This window comes from Chrysochloris asiatica, unplaced genomic scaffold (assembly GCF_000296735.1).
Source record: "Chrysochloris asiatica unplaced genomic scaffold, ChrAsi1.0 scaffold00387, whole genome shotgun sequence".
Taxonomy (NCBI): Eukaryota; Metazoa; Chordata; class Mammalia; order Afrosoricida; family Chrysochloridae; genus Chrysochloris; species Chrysochloris asiatica.
Genome location: NW_006408905.1, coordinates 1,045,586 through 1,064,595, shown reverse-complemented (window position 1 = coordinate 1,064,595; position 19,010 = coordinate 1,045,586). Strand labels below are relative to the sequence as shown.

Below are 19,010 nucleotides of genomic sequence, written 5' to 3'. Positions count from 1 at the left end.
ATCTCTTTTCCTTTTCATTTTAATCATAATAAAGACCTACTCTGAACACACCATGCCAGAAAATGAGTAACCATGCTAACAGTACCTTAGAAAATATGCAAACTAGTAACATCTCTGAAGCCAAGAAGAATTTTTAACACATTGTCATTATCTTATTTCCCTTCTAAAAATAAAATCTGAGTACCAAGATGTATATTTTAATAGTAAATAAGTCTTATGCGTGTTTCACTTTACTCAAGCTCTCACAAATCATTTCTTCCCTAGAAATTATATACTCATATGAAACTAGTTATTATGTTTATTGGAAATAAACATAAAGTCAGCATTTCAGTGGTCAAGACATGTACAGCTATTTCTTTCTTTCCTGAGCTGTGTATTATATCCAAATATTTTCAAACATCTTATACCACTTCAGAGATTTTGTTCTGCTGATTCCCATTAACTCTACTTTATGTATCACACCAAGGCAGAAACATGCTTAAAATTTTTAAATGCAAGTATATATTTGTGCTCCATCAGTAAGTTATCCTAGCATACCATTATTTTGACTAATAATATAGCCAATACTGGATGAATGGCCTTGCTTAGGAAAACAACCATTTTACTAAAACAGAATGAAAATGTTCAAATCAATTACCTCAAAAATTCAGACAATGCTATTGTCACACAAAAAAAGGAAAGAAAACAAAAGAGAGAAAGAAAACGGCACATTAAGTTCTAATAAGTGGGAAATGGAAAACCTACATCAGACAGAGATTAACAATTGCCTCAAAATCTTCAAGTGGCATTGTTATTTGGATAAGATTAACCATGAGTAGTAAACAGCACAACAAAGTACACAAAAGCTGTTCTGAATTAGAAAAGATACTGACTCTGCTAAATCACATACAATACACTGACCACCAGCACTCAAGGGATTATGGTCAAATATCCAGCAAACCAGCTGGATCAAGAATGAAACTCACAATGTCTCTGACGTACATAGTTGTCAATGGCTTGGTTCCTGCCTCCATAGTTACTTACAGCTTTTCTTCCAGTTCTTTTGGATAAGAAGATAATAATTTATCACTGGAATAATGTCTGATAGGAATTTGTACATCTAAGATTTCCATTTCCTATTAAGACGTCTGTATCTAAGATGTCCCTTAAACAAACAAAACATTAGAGAGTCAATAGAAGGGCAAGCGCACATATCTTTGCATCTTGCTTCTTAAAGGGATGCCATCAGGAGAGTTTTAATGTAACTTTTTCTAATTACTTTTGCTTGCAAACCAGGAAATAAATTCACAGGGAGCCAGGAGATCCCAGTTAGTCTTTTCATTTGAGGACCTTGGGCAACTCACATATTTTGACAAAGGTGTCTTCATTACTAAAATACCTTCATTACTAAAATAAGGATGGCATAACTAGTTTATTTCTAACTTTCTCTCCAATAAAGACAAAAAGTTTAGCATTTCCTTTATTGTTAAGCATTAGACTCCTACAATTCAAATGAAATAAAATAAAAAACAAAACAGAATCCAATGTATGTATTACCAATTTCCTGGAAGACTGAATCCCATGCCATTCCATAAAACTGGTGTCCACTAATTTTCTTGAGAATCTTCCAAAGGAGGCTCAAAACTTCCCTAACAACATTTTCACATGTTTAGATTAAGGTAGGATTTGAGCACAAATTACTTAAATCAGTTCACAGATGGAATCCTGGGTGGCACAAACAATAACAGCCTTGTAACATATCTTAGGGAAGAAAATTAATCAGTTCTTAATTTTAAAAAAAAATAATAATAAGGGGATCACAGTGGCTCCATAGGATAAGCACTGGACTTTGAACCACCTGGTTAGTGGTTTGAACCACCACCAGCCACTCTGCTCCTGCAAAGAGATATAAGCCTTAGAAATCCTCTGAAGTGTTACTGTGAGTTCACAGCATTTACCAACAATAATAAAAACTAAAAGGACTGAGGAGTCTGTCTGCAGCTGAATGCAGGCTAGGAAGAGTAGATGAAATTCTACAGTGGCTTCCTATTCATCACTACTGCTCCAAAGGACCATGTCTCAGTGTTCTATGAAAAGTTCACAGATGTTATCCTGGTAAGGGGACTCCATGGCCAAATGCTGAGTGAAACAGTTAATTAAATAGGTTTCTCTGCTGCTGGACTTTTCAGAGCTTTGGAATGTGAATACAGATTCTGTACCTCCCAGAGGCAAATAAAGAATGCATCATTACCCTGCCTTTTCCTTTCCTCCAACGATTACCTATTAACCCTTTCAGAACAAAATAAAACCCTGATGTATTTTCCCTCAAATTCCCACCAGTTTATCTCACTGTTCCCTTATATGCAAATTTAACAGTATGACCAGCTTTTTATGAAGAAAATATTAGGCATTAATATGATTTAGTACATATGGATAAAGTACTGGACCACAAAGTCAGTTTGAATTGCAAGGTCAACAGTTCAAACTCATCAGTCGCTCCTCAGAAATCCTGTATGTTGCTGTTGTTGTTGTTGTTGGGTGCCATCGAGTAAATACTGACTCATAGCAACCCTGTGCACAACAGAACAACACACTGCTCAGTCCTGGGCCAACCTCACAACTGTTGCCACGCTTGAGCCCATTGATGCTGCCACTTGGCCAATCCATGTCGCTTGGGGTCTTCCTCTATTTCCCTGACCCTCCACCTTACCAAACATGATATCCTTCTCCAGTGACTGGTCCCTCCTTACAATATGTCCTATATAGGGTCGCTATTAGTCAAAACCAACTCTATGGCTCTTAACAACCAGTGCATACATAATGTTTGAATTAAAGAAAGAGACCTTGCTTTGATGACTTGGCCCACACCCTTTTCAGGGGCAAGCTTACTCCCTAAAGAACGAGACTTAATTTAACATTATTTCAAGTGTTCATTTTTTATCTTTAATTATTTTTTGGCAGATGACAGAAATGCACTTTCCCGTATGATACTCAAAAGCAGTGGGTGTGGTTTTTGTTTGTTTGGGGGTTTGGTTTATTATACTCCAACATTCTGCACTAAGAATATGGATTCAACCGTGTCCCCATTCCTCTTCTCCCCGCCACCCCCCACACACATACACACACAATTTCATAATAGAAATAGCTCAGGAACATAAAGCAGCATAAACACACTTTTACTCCAGCAGCTTCTCTTTACACAACCTGCAGCTCCAGGGAAGGTCGGCAGCATAAAAAAAAAAATTTAAGTGATGACTTTGAAATGTGTGTCATGCAAGAGAGCTATTTATCAATATGCCTGACAGGAATAAGGTGAGAGCCCATTTCAGCTGGTCAGAATGGCTGCCGTACATCACACTCGGAGGCAGCAAGCCAAGACAGAATGAGTATTACCAAGTTGTTATGGCAACTAAATTGTGGCTGGTTCCATAAAACATTAGCTTTCCGTCCCAGGGACTGTGTTTAAAATTCAAAGTGAATCAGGGTCTCTCCTCTACACTGGGAAACATTGGTCACCTCAACATACAATAAGCCAAAGCAAGAACAATCACCACTTGAGAGAGAGCACAGCGGCTGCCACAATTCGGGAAGGCTCGGCTACTCTAGCCAATGGCCTTCACCCACTCACTCCCAACTCCATGGCATCACAACCTAACTGATAACACTGTCCAACTGACTTCACTGGTAAATGAATGCTATCCATAAACAAAGCAAACAAACAAAGATCAGGGAGACCACAGAAGAAAGCAAAAATCATGACTACAACAAAAGTCTGATAGGATATGCTCAGCATCTGCAGAATGGAACTTAAGTCTGAAATTTTAGAGTCAACTACAGAGAACCTCCAACTTATGTTGTTGTTAGACTCTGTTGACTCAGTTCTCACAGCAACCCTATGCAAAACAGAACACAACATTTGCTATACTTGAGCCCATGGCTGCTGCCACTATGCCAATCCAGCTCATTGGTGGTCTTCCTCTTTTTTGCTGACTCTCCACTTTGGTAGCACAGTGGTTACAAATTGGGCTGCTAACCTCAGGGTCAGCAGTTCAAGACTACCTGCTGTTCCATGGGAGAAAGATGAAGCTTTCTGCTCCCGTAAAGATTTACAGCCTCAGAAACCCTGTACAGGGTCGGTATGAGTCGGAATTGACTCCACGGCACACCACCACCACTACCACCGCTTTACCAAGCATAATGTCCTTCTCCAGGGACTGGTCCTTCCTGATAATATGTCCAAAGTATGAGCGACAAAGTCTCGCCATCCTGGCTTCTAAGGAGCATTCTGGCTGTACTTCTTCCAACACAGATTTATTTTTTCTTCTGTGGTGCATGGTGCTTCTAATATTCTTCTCCAACACCATAATTCAAATGTATCAATTCTTCTATGGTCTTCCTTATTAACTGTTATAGTGAATTGCACTGACTATTGTCTGTGATCTGTGGGGTTTTATTTGTTGTTGTTTTTTACATTTTATTGTTTATAATATGCACTCCATACAATGTTATGTTTATATGTAATTTTTCCAGCCTCCAAAGACAAATAAAGATAAAATTTATAAAGATGCTTATAATAAAAAGCAATAATGAAAACTAAAAAAAAAAAAAAAAATTGACTTACATCAGAACTGCCTTTTAATAAAATCATTGAAATGGGAACTCCTTTGTGAGTTTGCAACTACCTCTGTTGGTTTCATTACTGATTTGACCAATAAAACACACCCTCTTTTCATCTGTATAACTATACTGAGGAGCTACAGAGTGTGCAATTGTCAAGTGATTAAGAATTTGAGCGCTGGCATTCAACAGCCTGGATTTTCATTTTTCTTCTGCAGATGACTAACTCTGCAACTTTAGACATTACTTAACCTCTGTAAGCTTCAGTTCCTTCAGCTGTAAAATGAGAGTAATATCACCTACATCTTACTATAAGCAGCCCTGGTAGCACAATGGCCAAGTTCTCCACGGCTAAATGAAAGGTCAATAGTTCAAACCCATCAGAGGTTCCATGGGGAAAAAAATTGGAAATCTGTTCCACTACAGATTGCAGCCTAAAATACTGTATGGGGCAATTTTACTCTGTAATTCACAGGGTCATTGTGAGTCAGAATCAACTCCATGGCACACAGCAACCCTTTGCAACTGTGAAGATTAAATAAGACAGTGCTCCTGACTATAGTATATTGTTGTTGAGTGTTGTAGAGTCAGTTCCAACTCACAAAGACCCTGCATAGGGTTTCCAAGGAATGACCAATGGATTTGAACTGCCAATCTATGGCTATTAGTCCAGTACTTATCCTACAGTGCCACACCAGTAAGCATTTAATCACCAGGTGCCATCAAGTTGATTCCAATGTATGGCAACCCCATGCTATGTCAAAGCAGAACTGTGCGCCACAGGATTCTCAATCACTGATTTTAAGAAAGTTGACTGCCAATCCTTTCATCCAAGGTGCTTCTGGGTGAACTAAATCTACCAACCTTTTGGCCAGCAGTGAGCATGTTAACCATTTGCATTATCCAGGGATTCAGAACTTAATACATATTAGCTATTATTGTTGTTATTGTTAATTGTTATTATTATCTACAGTAGACAGAATCATGTCCCATGCAAGTTGTCCACATCCCAATCCTTAGAACCTGAATCTGCTACCTTACCTGGCAAAAGGAACTTTGCATAAATGTAGTATTCCTTTCAGGCTACTATTACCTCTAGAAAACTGTACCTTCGACCACGTATCAAACAGCTAGATATCATTCCTTAGCCATTTATTCTCAGGTAATTGCACCTGAAATAGTCCAGATAATTAAATGAGCCAGAAAGGGAGGTACCATCCAACCAAACAGCAACTAAATCCTGAAAAAGAGCAAATCTAGACAGGAATATCATTAGCCCAAGACAATCTTATAACTCAAAGCAGAAAAGAACTTTACAGCTTTGAAAAGAAATAACAAAAACAAATCTATTTGCCTCAGGTCAGGTCTAAGACCACTGAGCCTGAAACTTCTGATGACATCATGATATAGAACCTCCAAATGATCACCAAGGAAGGCCGAAACACAAAAATGCAAGAACCTGCCCCAGTTAATAATAAGGAAAATCGCCATCACAGGAGTGATTATATCATCATTCCAGCTCCAGCTAATGTCCAGTGTCGATGGAGTATTACAATTTCTCTCGGCAGCGTGTCTGCCAGTACATCAGTGACATGGCATGGGGGATGTGGAGTTCATCCAGCTCCCTCTGAAATGCGTTTGGCTTCCTGCTGCCTGGATGTTACAGACCTAGGACAAGGTAGCTTTAATTGGGAAAACTACACAGATGCTTAGTGAGGACACAGGGGTCAGTGGAAGTTAGCAAGACTCTCAAATCATATGCAGAAAGATGGATGGGACATTTATAATCAAGAGACTGGGGCAGGGGAGGGACAACAAGGAACAGAGAACAAAAGACAGAATGAACTGGTTATTCTAGTAAGGAAATATTCCAGCTTAGGCCTGAGCTGCTCCTTTCTGTGTAAAAAATAGTCTCATTGTTTATATTGCATATGATCTGGGATGTTCATCTGCATGACTGTGGAGGGCCAGGAACCCAGTTTCTCAACAGGGTGCACAGATTAGAAGAATGTCCATTTGGATGTTTGTTTTGAATGGCAATACAATACATATAAATAATACAATCTTTTTTCCCAACAAAATATATATATATATATCCTACAGATTCAGGTCTTTCAAACAGGTAACAATTAAAAAGATTTGAAGAAACACAGAATCACCTAAACTTACCCACCAGATAGAAAGAGAAAATATGAATTCATACCGGAATGAAAAGAAACAACAGGATGCAGGCCAGAAGGAATAACCTATTACCTTATATCTGACATTGTACCTTTTTTCTTCTACTAGGATTTGAATGAACCTAACACTTAGCATTTGCATTTGCTTATCTTCTGGACACCAAGATGTGGCATGAGATTCCATTTGAAGGTAAATGATGGGTGAGGTACACTCGTGAAATGTCAGAATCAAAGCAGGCCTATGAGATCAGTTGGTTAACAATGGTTTTCAAACTGTGATGCAGGGATCCCTCAGGGCTTTAGGATTCTGCGTGCATGAAAGGGAGGCTGGGGAACTGGAATCTTGCATGCTTCCATCCTGCTGACAAAACTTGTCTTTTATTTGTCTACATGTTGAGCTTCATGAAGGAAAAAAATGTTTGAAACATCTAATCTAATCCAAACTCATTTTACTAATAAACATGGAGTAATAAAGATACAGATTTCGGGTGTGGTGCTGTGGGATAAACACTGGACTTCCAACCATACGGTAGGCAGTTCAAACCCACCAGCTGCTCCTTGGAAACCCTAAACAGAGTTGCTATGGGTCAGAACTGACTTGATGGCACCTAACAACAACAATGAAGATATGGTGACTAGTTTTCCAGATAGTCCACTACAATTATAAAAGCACCTCCACAAAGTGACAATGTGTTAATCATCCAAGCTTGAGAGGCTGCAGATCTGCTCAAGGACCCTTGCTTATGTGTTGGCTCAACTGGTACTAGAATGTGTTTCTTGCGTCTTTTTTTCTTGATCAGATTTTTCTTGATCACATAGAGTGAGTTTTGCTTGTTTGCTTTATGTTATTATTTCAGCATTGGAGGAAAGTATCCTAGTATAGCCTAATCACAGGTACAGAAAAGTATATAAATTGTCAATGGTTATGTTTTGTTTTTACTTTATACCACACTGATTTTTTGCCTTAAATATGAGTCAAATACCATACAACCTAATAGTATGATCCTTTTGAAACATCATGCTAGAGTATTTTCTTTTCTTTTTAGTAGAACTATAATTTTCAAGAAGGAGCCCTGTTGGCACAATGGTTAAGTGCTGCTGGCTACTAATTGAAGATTGGTAGTTGGAAATCATCCAGAGACTCTACTGGAGAAACATCTAGTAATCTGCTAAATTCCACTATCCGATAGGGTGTCCGAGGAGCAGGTGGTAAATTTGAACTCTGACTTTGTGGTTCAAGTCAGCCTTGCAGTCCAAAGCATTAGCCCCACACCAGGACTCACCATAAGGACTGTTGTCAATGTTGTTGTTAAGTGCTATCGAGTTGGTTCCAGCCCATAGATAAGAGCCTAGAAAACCCTATAGGATAGTTCTACTCCGTCTTATAAAGTTCATATGAGTAAAAAAAAGAAAAAAAAAATCAACTCAAAGACACCTAATGACAACATCATTCTTAAACTGAGGTACAGGGACACTTAAGGATTTCTAGGAATGATCAGTGAGGTAGCAGAGTGTAAGGGAAATAAAAACATAATTACAGTTTCCATTTCTGGAGTTTCCATTTTAATTATTTATGAATTTAAATAACAACACAAAAATTACGAAGTAGAGAAGAAAATTTGAATTCATTTTAATATGAAATGTGAGATTTTCAAGCAATTTCCCACTTTTTCTATAGCAGTCTCATGAACTTATTACTGTTGTTGTTGCTAGATGCTATGGAGTCGGTATTGACGCAGAGCAACCTTATGCAGCACAACAGAATGAAATAGTGCCCAGCCCTGCACCAACCTCACAATTGTTGCTACACTTGAGCCCATTACTGCTGCCACTATACCAATGCATCTCATTAGGGGGTCTTCTTTTTCACAGACCATCCCCTTTACCAAGCATGATGTCCTTCTGGGACTGGTCACTCCTGATAACATGACCCAAGCATGAGAAACAAAGTCTGGACATCTGACTTCTAAGGAGCATTCTGTCTGTATTTCTTCCAACACAGTTTTGTTTGTTCTTCTGGCATGCCACAGTATTTTTAATATTCTCATACAACACCATAACTCAAAGTGAATCAATTCTTCTACAGTCTTTTCTATTCATTGTCTAACATTCACATGGATATAAGGTTACTGAACATACCATGGCTTGGGCCAGGCAGACCACAGTTCTCAAAGTAGTTGCTGCTCTTGGACACTTTTAAGAGATCTTGTGCAGCAGATTTACTTAATGCAGTGTGTCACTTGATTTCTTGACTGTTGATTCCATGAGAGTTGATGGTTGATCCGAGAAGAATGAAGGCTTTGACAACTTCAATATTTTCTCCATTTATATGTTATTTATTGGTCCAGTGCTAAGGAGTTTTTGTTTCCTTTATATTGAGATGCAACCTACATCAAAGACTATGACTTTTGAGCTTCATCAGTAAGTATTTTAAGTCTTCTTCACTTTCAGCAAGCAAGGTTGTATCATCTGAATATCGCTGGTTGATAATGAGATTTCCTCCAATCCTGATGCCATGTTTCTCTTCATATAACCCAGCTTCTGGATAATTTGGTCAGCATACAGATTGAATAAGTATGGTGAAAGGATACAACTTGAACACACATCTTTCCTAATGTAAAACAATTCAGTGTTCCCTGGTTCGGTTTGAACAACTGCCTCTTAAGTCTATGCACAGGTTCCTCATGAGCACAATTAAGTGTTCTGGAATACTCATTCTCCACAATGTTGTACATAGGTTGTCATGATCCACACAATCAAAAGCCTATGCATAGTCAATAAAGCATAGGTAAACATCTTTCTGGCTTTCAATTAAGATCCATCTGATGTCAGCAATACTCCTCATCACACAGTCTTATATGAATCCAGCTTGAACCTGTGGCAATCTTCTATCAATGTGCTCTCACTGCCATTTTTAACTTATCTTTAGCAAAATTTTACTTGCATGAGCTATAAATGATATTATCTGATGATTTTCCCATTTTGTTGGGTCACCTCTCTTTGGAATGAGCACAAATATGGATCTCTTCCAATCAGCTGACCAATTTCTTGGTATAGATGAATGAATGCTTCCAGCGCTGCATCAGTTTGTTGAAAAAATTTCTATTTGTGTTCCATCAATTTTCGATGTCTTGTTCTTTGCCAGTGCCTTAAGTGCACCTTGAACTTCTTCCTCTAGTACCATTGGCTCTTGATCATACGCTGCCTCATGAAATGGTGGCACAGTAACTCTGTGTCTTCTTTCTATCTTTGGATGCTTTCAGCATCATTCAATATTTTGTCCATAGAATCCTTCAATATTACAAGTCGAGGACATGGAATCTATCAATATTCCAATTCAAGGCTTGATTTTTTTCCTTCAGTTTCCTCAGCTTGAGAAATGCTGAGCATGTCTTTCTCTTTTGGTTTTCTAACTCCAGGTCTTTGCACATTACATTATAATATTTGACTCTGTCTTCTTGAGATGACCTTTGAAATTCTCTATTCAGCTCTTTTACCTCCTCATTTCTTCCATTAGCTTTAGCATCTCTACATTAAAGAACAAGTTTCAGAGTCTCTTCTGACATCCATTTTGGTCATTTCCATCTCTCTTGTCTTCTTAATGACCTTTTAATTTCTTTCCATATGATATTCTTGATGTCATCCCACAACTCTTCTATTATTCGGTCTTTAATGTCTAATGCATCAAATCTCTTCTTGAGATCCTCTCTAAATTCAGGTTGGATATGCTGAAGGTCATATTTTGGCTCTTGTGTACTTGTTTTAATTTTCTTTAGCTTCAGCCTGAACTTGCAGATGAGCAATTGGTGATGTGTCCCAAAGTCTGCCTCTAGCCTTGTTTTGGCTGATAATATGGAGCTTTTCCACCATCTCTTACCACAGATGTTGTCAATTGTATTTCTGTGTATTGCATCTGATGAGGTCCATGTGTATAGTCATTGTCTTTTATGTTGTTTAAAAAAGGTATATGCAAAATTCTATTATTTGATCCTCAGTATCAATTCTGTTTTTCAACAACTGATCCCTCCCTTCGTTCCAGCCATTGCATTCTTATCAATACATCTTGGCTGCATGTTTGAATCAATTTCAGACTGAAGAAGCTGGTAAGATTCTTCAATCTAATCTACACTTGCTTTAGTGGTTGGTGCATTAATTTGAATAATAGTGTTATTAACAGGTCTTTCTTGTAGGAGTATAGATATTATCCTATTATAGATAGCATTGTACTTCAAGATAGATGTTGACATAGTCTTTTTGATGATGATTGGGATGCCATTCCTCTTCAGTTAGTCATTTTCAACATAGTAAACCATGTGATTGTCACATTCAAAATGCCCAATACCAGTTCATTTCAGCTCACTAATGTCTAGGATATCAATGTTTAGGCAGGTGTTCCATTTCATTTCTGATAAACTCCAAGTTCCTAGATTCATACTTCATACATCCCACATTCTAATTATTAATGGATGTTTATAGATGTTTCTCAATGTAACTGTGTCTCATCAGCAAATGAACATCTCAGAGGCTTTGGTTCATGTGTGTCATCATAGTCAACTCTACTTTGTGGAAGCAGCTCTACCCCAGTTATAGACTGCGTACCTTACAACCTGAGGGGCTCATCTTCTGGCAGTATTTCTGACAATATTCTGGTGCTCTTCATGCTTCAATATTCAATATTCTGGTGCTTTCTGGCAGTATTCTACTGCTATTCATAGGTTATTGGTGGTGGGTGATGGTTATGTTCTGTGGAGTTGGTTTTGACTCATGGCGACCCTGAAAAGGTTTTCTGAGGCTGTTTATCTTTAAGGGAGCAGAAACCATCATCTTTCTCTCACGGAACAGCTGGTAGTTTTGAACTTCTGACCTTGAGGTTAGCAGCCTGAGTTGAAACCACTATGCTACTAGAGCTAAATATTATGAAGCAATCCATTTCTCCTTCTTCCTAGTCTTAGTCTGGAAACTCAGCTAAAACCTGCCCACCATGGGTGACACTGCTGGTATTTAAAATACAGGTGGTACAGCTTCCAGAATCCCAGCAACACACAATCCACCACAGTATAACAAACAAGCAGATGAGTGGTAAATCTTAGGACATGTATTTCCCGTCTTCTTCTATTTTGATGGGATATACACGCTGATAAGCGATACTACAGGGATTCTACAATATCTCTTTATGGCTGACTCTCCTGACTTGCCATAGGAGCTACTATCACTGCCTTTCAGAATATAATTTCCTCTATTTATTGGTCAATTTTCTATTTTATATCTACCCCAAAAGGTATCTGCCTTTGCTTCCAGCACCTTGAGCCAAGTCTCAGTTTGGCAGTTAACATCCAACAGGCCTTCTAGATAGCTTGTGAAAAGAAAGACTTCTGATACTCATTCAAGATGAGACTGCTCAGTGTCCCTAAAATGCTGACACAGTTGTGTACTCTTCAGTCTCACCAGCTGCTTCCACATCTAGCAACTGAGGATGCAGAGAAGAAAGAAGTATTATGCCAAAACTGTAATCAGTGTGTGTATCCCAATATTGTATGTTCTCAGGTTCTCAGCAACAGGCCAAGTTGTTGTTGGCATTAACCTGAGAAAATCTTGTCAATCTCGGTCTTTGCTACTTTCTTAATGCTCAGATTAAAAATTACTGGTGGCACTGATTGGATGGCACTGAGTTCTGGGTTTGTATTTGTCCTCAGTACTTTAACAGCTTTTGTGAGTTGCAGCAAAATTGTCTAGCCCTCATTTCTGGAATACCACATTTTAATTTTAATAGAATAAATAATAAAGGGAAAGAAATACTACGGGTGGCAGAAGGAAAAACTAACTAGCAGAAGTCGGCACTAAGCAATGGGGCCCAATGTTAGGAAAAGGTATAGCATATCTTCCAATAGTGTCTGGACTGAAACATTATGCTATTTTCTCAACTCCTGAAAGTTTACAAAAATACTTATTGCACATGCTCACTGAAACACATTCTTAACTAAAATATAACCTCCTACTGCAACTGTGAGACTTCAGTGAAGTAGGCAGAGGTTATTTAACCTTGAAAATTGCATTACTTTTAAATTTCTTCATTTAAATTCAAAGATCTGGAAAGAAACAGTCTTTGATTACTGTGTCTGCTACAATACTAGCCTCCTTGTACTTATTACTTCTCCTCTCTGGGCCTCAACGAATTTATAGATAACTACTAACCTCATAGTGTTGTTGCTGGCAAGTGCCATCGAATCTGTTCTGACTCATAGTGGCCCTGTGTAAGGTTTCCAAGGAGCAGCTGTTAAGTTTGAACCACTGACCTTGAGAATCAATACAACCTTGCAGCCCAGTGCTTTATTGCACAGCAACACACCAGGACTCCACAAACTCATAGGATTTGATAAGTTAAGGTCTTTTTTTTTAATATCTAATGCTACATACAGACTCAAAGAAGTAGTATTCATGAAAGAATGACCATAGGAAGATTGAATACTCTTTATCTAAGAGGGCTAGGAAACTGTCCCAATGCCAAACTGATGGATCACTGAGGAGACGTGCTGCGGTCTTGGCTGTTCTTTCTCTGAGCCTCAGGAAACCTGTAAAACTTGGTGAGTAAAGGTGACTCCAGAGAGAAAATCATGGATATTAATGTATTGGCAGGGGGAACAAGAAGGTAGTGATGAACTAACTTTCTTACTGAAATATGCTCAAATGTTTCCATATTTTGTCTAAAGTAATCAGCAACTATTCCAAAATTTAAAACAAACTAACAAGCACTGAGGTTGTGAAACATGTGTTCCACACAGATGTAACTCTCAACTGAGGTCCAGGATCAAAACAAGAAACAGGGCAAGACATATATGACTTTCATTTTATTAGTGTTGTTTTCTCAAAGGGATACTGTGTTGGGAGCAGAGGGAAGGACTCAAGACTATCCCCGTACTCATGGAGTTATTCCTTCCTAGTTATTTGTTTATCAGGAAACCCTTATCTGCTTATGTAAACCGCTGATTAGAAGTGGTGTTTGATTGAACCTCAGCTATACACAGTGATCTTGAGCTGATTGAAGGACACATTCAAACCCTTCGATCAACAATGTTTGTGTTTGGAATAATATCTTTACTCAAAATGAGGATAAGCATTCCTATTTACACTATTTCAACACCAATAACAACAAATTTATTCATTTCAGAGGAAGGTTTATTAGCCCATTTCTAGCATGAAAAAAACCACGATGATACTTTAAATCATACACTCCTGAGAAAAATGAGCAAATTATCCATAATGATGATTTGTAGTAAGAATGGAAACAGAAATTATCATACTTGATCCATTTATGATGTAGAGAAGAAGGATAGCCCATCATGTCACTATAATTCACTAATGACTTTGCAGAAGACTACAGCCTAGAGAACCCCATGGGACAGTTCGACTATGTCACATGGAGTTGCTATGAGTCCAAATGGACTCCACGGCCCCTAACAACAACATTTCAAAGATGAGGTAAACTGACCACAAGACACAGCAAGAAAGAAATGTTTCCCATAAGAAGAGTTCCTTCCATTCATGCCTTTCTAAGGAAGCAAGCAGATGATGCTCCACAGACCCAATTCCTCCACCAACCCCTCACCCACCCTCCAGTTACTGTAACTGAGTTTTTTAAATGTACAGCTTCCACCACCCCCTGCAGTCCCACTCCCCTATGTGGTAGAGACATACCCAAAGTCCCAGTATGGGGACTTTATGCACCAGAAGTGAAAAGAGTAATAAAATCACTGCTCCCACTGCCTTTGCAACTCTATGCCTTTCTCACTCCTAGATGTCAGAGCCATCTAGGGTTCCAATTCCATTCACCACTAATCAGTTTTGTGTATTCACATAAATCACTTATGTCTTTTTCATACCTTTATTTGTTGTTGTTGTTGTTGTTAAGTGTCGCTGAGTCAATTCAGACCCATAATAAACCTGTATAGGGTTTCTGAGGAGTCCCTCATTGGTTTGAACTGCCAACATCTTAGTTTGCAATCCAGTGCTTATCCTACAGCTCAACACCAGGAGTCCCATCTTTTTTCATCACCTTTAAATTGGTTGCAAATATATGTATTATGGTCATTCCAAGCATGAAACTCATCTGCTGAAAGACGTCAGAAAAGTCAAAAGTCAAACGCAACAGATTAGTATTTCCTATTACCATTAAATTACCAAAGAAAGAACGCCATCTCATTCTTTAGTGTCCTGCTAGAGTAGTTCTCTGAATCAGTCTGAAAATGAGGGCAAGATTTGCTGTATTTCTAGACTTGGTTTGGCACTGTAGGATAAGCACTGGACTGCTAACCATAAAGTCAGGACTTCAAACCCAATATCTGCTCCTTGGAAAGCCAATACTGGGTTGCTAAGAGTGGAAACCGACTCATTGACACTTAGCAACAACAACATTTTTATTTTAGATGGTTTTTAACTAGAGTACAAAATAGAAATTTAGCACTTTCAGTCACCAGGCTTTGGGGACTCGTGTATTACCTCTCTGATTCGATCAGACTCTGGTCACTGGCTCTTAATTTCTCTGTTTCCTCCTTGTCACAGGCTGCTATCAGAGTCAGTCTTTGGTCAAATGAATCAGGCTCTCAGGCAGAAAGCAAAGTTCTGAATGGACAATGCATAAATCTGGTTACATGTCAGATAATTTTCTTAAAAAGGAAAAATTACAAAGACAATTGACTGGGATAGCATGCAATTGCACCTCTTGTGCATAAAGGTAAGGAGCCCTACTGGCACTGTAGATTAGCCATTTGGCTGCTAACTGCAAGGTAGCCAGTTCAAACCCACCAGTCACTCAACAGGAGAAAGATGAGACTGTCTGCTCCCATCAAGATTTACAATCTCAGAAATGCTATAGGATCACTAAAAGTCAAAACTGACTTGATGGTAGTGGGATTAGGTTTGATAAACATAAAGCTAGCACCCTGGTTGACTCAAAGGGTTTGCACTCAACTAGTAACTTAAAGGACTTCTGGTGTGTCACTGTAGGATCAGCACTGAAGTTTGAACCACAAGGTTAGCAGTTCAAACCCACCAGCTGCTCTTCAGAAACCCTATATAGAGTTGCCATCAGCAGGAAATAAGTTGACAGCATTTAACAACAACAACAGCAACTTACCTACAGGAGCCCGGGTAGTGAAGTGGATTGATTACAAGTCAGGCTGCTAACTGCAGGTCATCAATTTAAATCTACCAGATACTCCAAGGAGAAAAATGAGGCTCTGCTCCTATAAAGATTTACAGCCTCAGAAACCCTATAAAGGGTTGCTATGAGTCAGAAATGCCTCGGTGTCACACAACCACCACCACCACCCACCACTTTACCTAAGGGAAGGCAGTCTGAACAAACCAGTAGCAATACACACACACAAATCTGGCAATCTGCTTATATAAAAACAGTTAATAAAACTCTAAGGTACAGAGTTCTACTCTGCATAGTTAGGGTTGCCTGACTCAAAATTGATTCCATGGCACAGTTTCGTTTGTTTGTTTGTACCTATTACATTAAGTGTCATCAAGCTGTATATACATATATATGTATGTATGTATGTGGTGCTAAAGTTTAATGCACTGGACTGCAAGGTCCGTTTGAACCACAAAGTTGGCAGTTCAAACTCACCAGCCACTCCTCAGAAAAACTATACAGGATCACTATGAGTCGGAATGGACTCTACAGCATTAAAAACAATATATGTTGTTTTTAAGTGCCGTCGAGTCAGTTCCGAGCCATAGTGACCCTGTATAGGGTTTCCGAGGAGCAGCTGGTGAGCTTGAACTGCCAACCTTGCAGTTCAAATAGCTTTGCAGTCTGGCACATTAACTCACAGTACTACATATATATGTATGTATATAGAGCTAATCATAAACATCGATATCTTAGACATTAGGTTAGAAGGCACAGAAAATGCGAATGGAGAAGAGCTGCCTTCTCAAAGTAGAATTGACCATGATGACACGAATAGAGTAAAGGCTGAAGGAGAAAAGCCCATGGGACCTTCATTTACTGAGGGGAACAACGCAAAATGAAGAAAAACAGTTGTAAATATCCATTAATAATCGGAACATGCAATGTATGTAGTATGAATCAAGGAAACTGGAAATTGTCAAAAATGAAATGGAATGCATACATCGATATCTTACACATTAGTGAGCTGAAATGGACTGGTATTGGCCATTTTGAATCTGACAACCACATGGTTAACTATGCCAGGAATGACAAATTGAAGAAGAATGGTGTTGCATTCATTGTCAAAAAGAACATATCCAGATCAGTCATAAGGTACAACACTGTCTGTGATAGGATAATATCCATGCACCTACAGGGAAGCCCAGTTAATGCCACTATTATTCAAATTTACACACCAATCACTAAAGCCAGTGAGGATAAAATAGAAGAATTCTACCAACTTCTTCAATTAGAAATTGATCAAACATGTAATCAAGATGCACTGATCATTATTGGTAATTGGAATGCAAAGGTTGGGAACAAAGAGGAAGAATCAGTAGTTGGAAAATATGGCCTTGGTGATAAAAATGATGTATAAGATCACATGATTGTTGTTGTTGTGAGGTGCCATCGAGTTGGTACCAACTCATAGTGACTTTATGCACAGCAGAACGAAACACTGCCCGATCCTGGGCCAACCTCACTACTGTTCCCACACTTGAGTCCATAGATGCTGACCCATTGGAGTCTTCCTCTTTTTCTCTGACCCTCCACCTTACCAAACATGATATCCTTCTCCAGTGACTGGACCCTCTTGACAATATGTCCGAAGAATGAGAGACAAAAATTTGGCCATCTTTGCCTCCAAGGAACACTCTGGCTGTACTTCTTCCAAAACAGATCTATTGGTTCTTTTGGCAGCCCATGGCACTTTCAATATTCTCCTCCAACACCATAACTCAAAAGCACCAATTCTTCTATGGTCTTCCTTATTTACTGTCCAGTTTTCAAATGCATATGATAGAATTCTGCAAAATCAATGATTTGGTCATTTCAAATATCTTCTTTAAAAAGCATAAGAGACAATTATACACAAGGACCTCACCATATGGAATACACAGAAATCAAATTGACTACATCTGCAGAAAGAGACAATGGAAAAGCTCTATAGCATCAGTCAAAACAAGGCAGGGGCAGATTGTGGAACAGACCATCAACTGTTCATATGCAAATTAATACTGAAGCTGAAGAAAATGAAAATACATCAACAAGAACCAAAATATGACATTGAACATATCCCACCTGAATTTAGAGATCATCTGAAGAACAGATTTGATACATTACACACTAATGACTGAAGACCAGAAGAACTGTGGGATGACATCAAGAACATCATACATGAAAAAAGCAAAAAGTCATTAAGAAGACAAGAAAGATCAGGTGCATTCAGGGTGGTATGGCCATAGATGCTACAGTCAATAGGGACTTGAACCCTAGACCCTCAGATTAAAAGTCTGATGCTCTACCGACTGAGCTATCCAGGCTAGGACCTTAGGTGGACTCCTGAGTCCCATCCACAACCTTGTGAGGTGAGACATTCCCAATAGAAAGGACAAGCAGACTGGAACAGCTACAGTGACAGAAGATACATCTTCATGATGAACCTGACCTATATACTCAGAGTGGTAGTTACTCTAAATACCAACAGAGAGGGAAAGAGTCTTCAAATCAAGTTTCAAAGCTATCCGCTCTATACACAGGGTAGATAGGAATGGGCAACTTAGACATTGGCTACTAAAATGAAGGGGCAATAAAGGCACGAAGCGACTGGCTTACAAGGTTTCAAGAGGGAGTTTAGTTTAAGAGGGTGGGGGGAAAGAAAGAGTCCCCACTGAATAGCAATCATCTTGTCTACATGGGTCTGGTGAAAGGAGATGGGGATAAGATTCATAGATTCAATAGTGAATAACTGTTATCATGACTAATCGCAACTGTCACACTTGTAAAGGTAGAAGTTTTGTAACAAGAAAAGGGGAGTGGTTAATCCTACAGTCCAGAAACAGAGGACCTAGGACCATCAAGAGAGAAGCACACAAGCAGAATGCGGGACCTTATCCAGAGAAGCAGCAGACCCACAGATGAAGGCAGAGATGGGGGCATGGAGAGGGGGCACGGCTGAGAACTCTAGACTCATCAACTAAGAAGAGAAGGACTAAGAACTAGTGGCCAGGAGCAGACTTGCAGAATGTGCCCTTTGGTGATGTAAATTATTATAT

The 19,010-nt window shown here is 38.9% G+C and overlaps 1 non-coding gene across 1 annotated transcript; it reads right to left on the bottom strand.

The window, feature by feature from the left end:
- Positions 1 to 18,207: 18,207 nt before the first annotated feature.
- On the bottom strand, positions 18,208 to 18,278 carry TRNAK-UUU. Its single transcript has one exon. It is a non-coding gene; the product is annotated as a tRNA-Lys (tRNA).
- Positions 18,279 to 19,010: the final 732 nt, after the last annotated feature.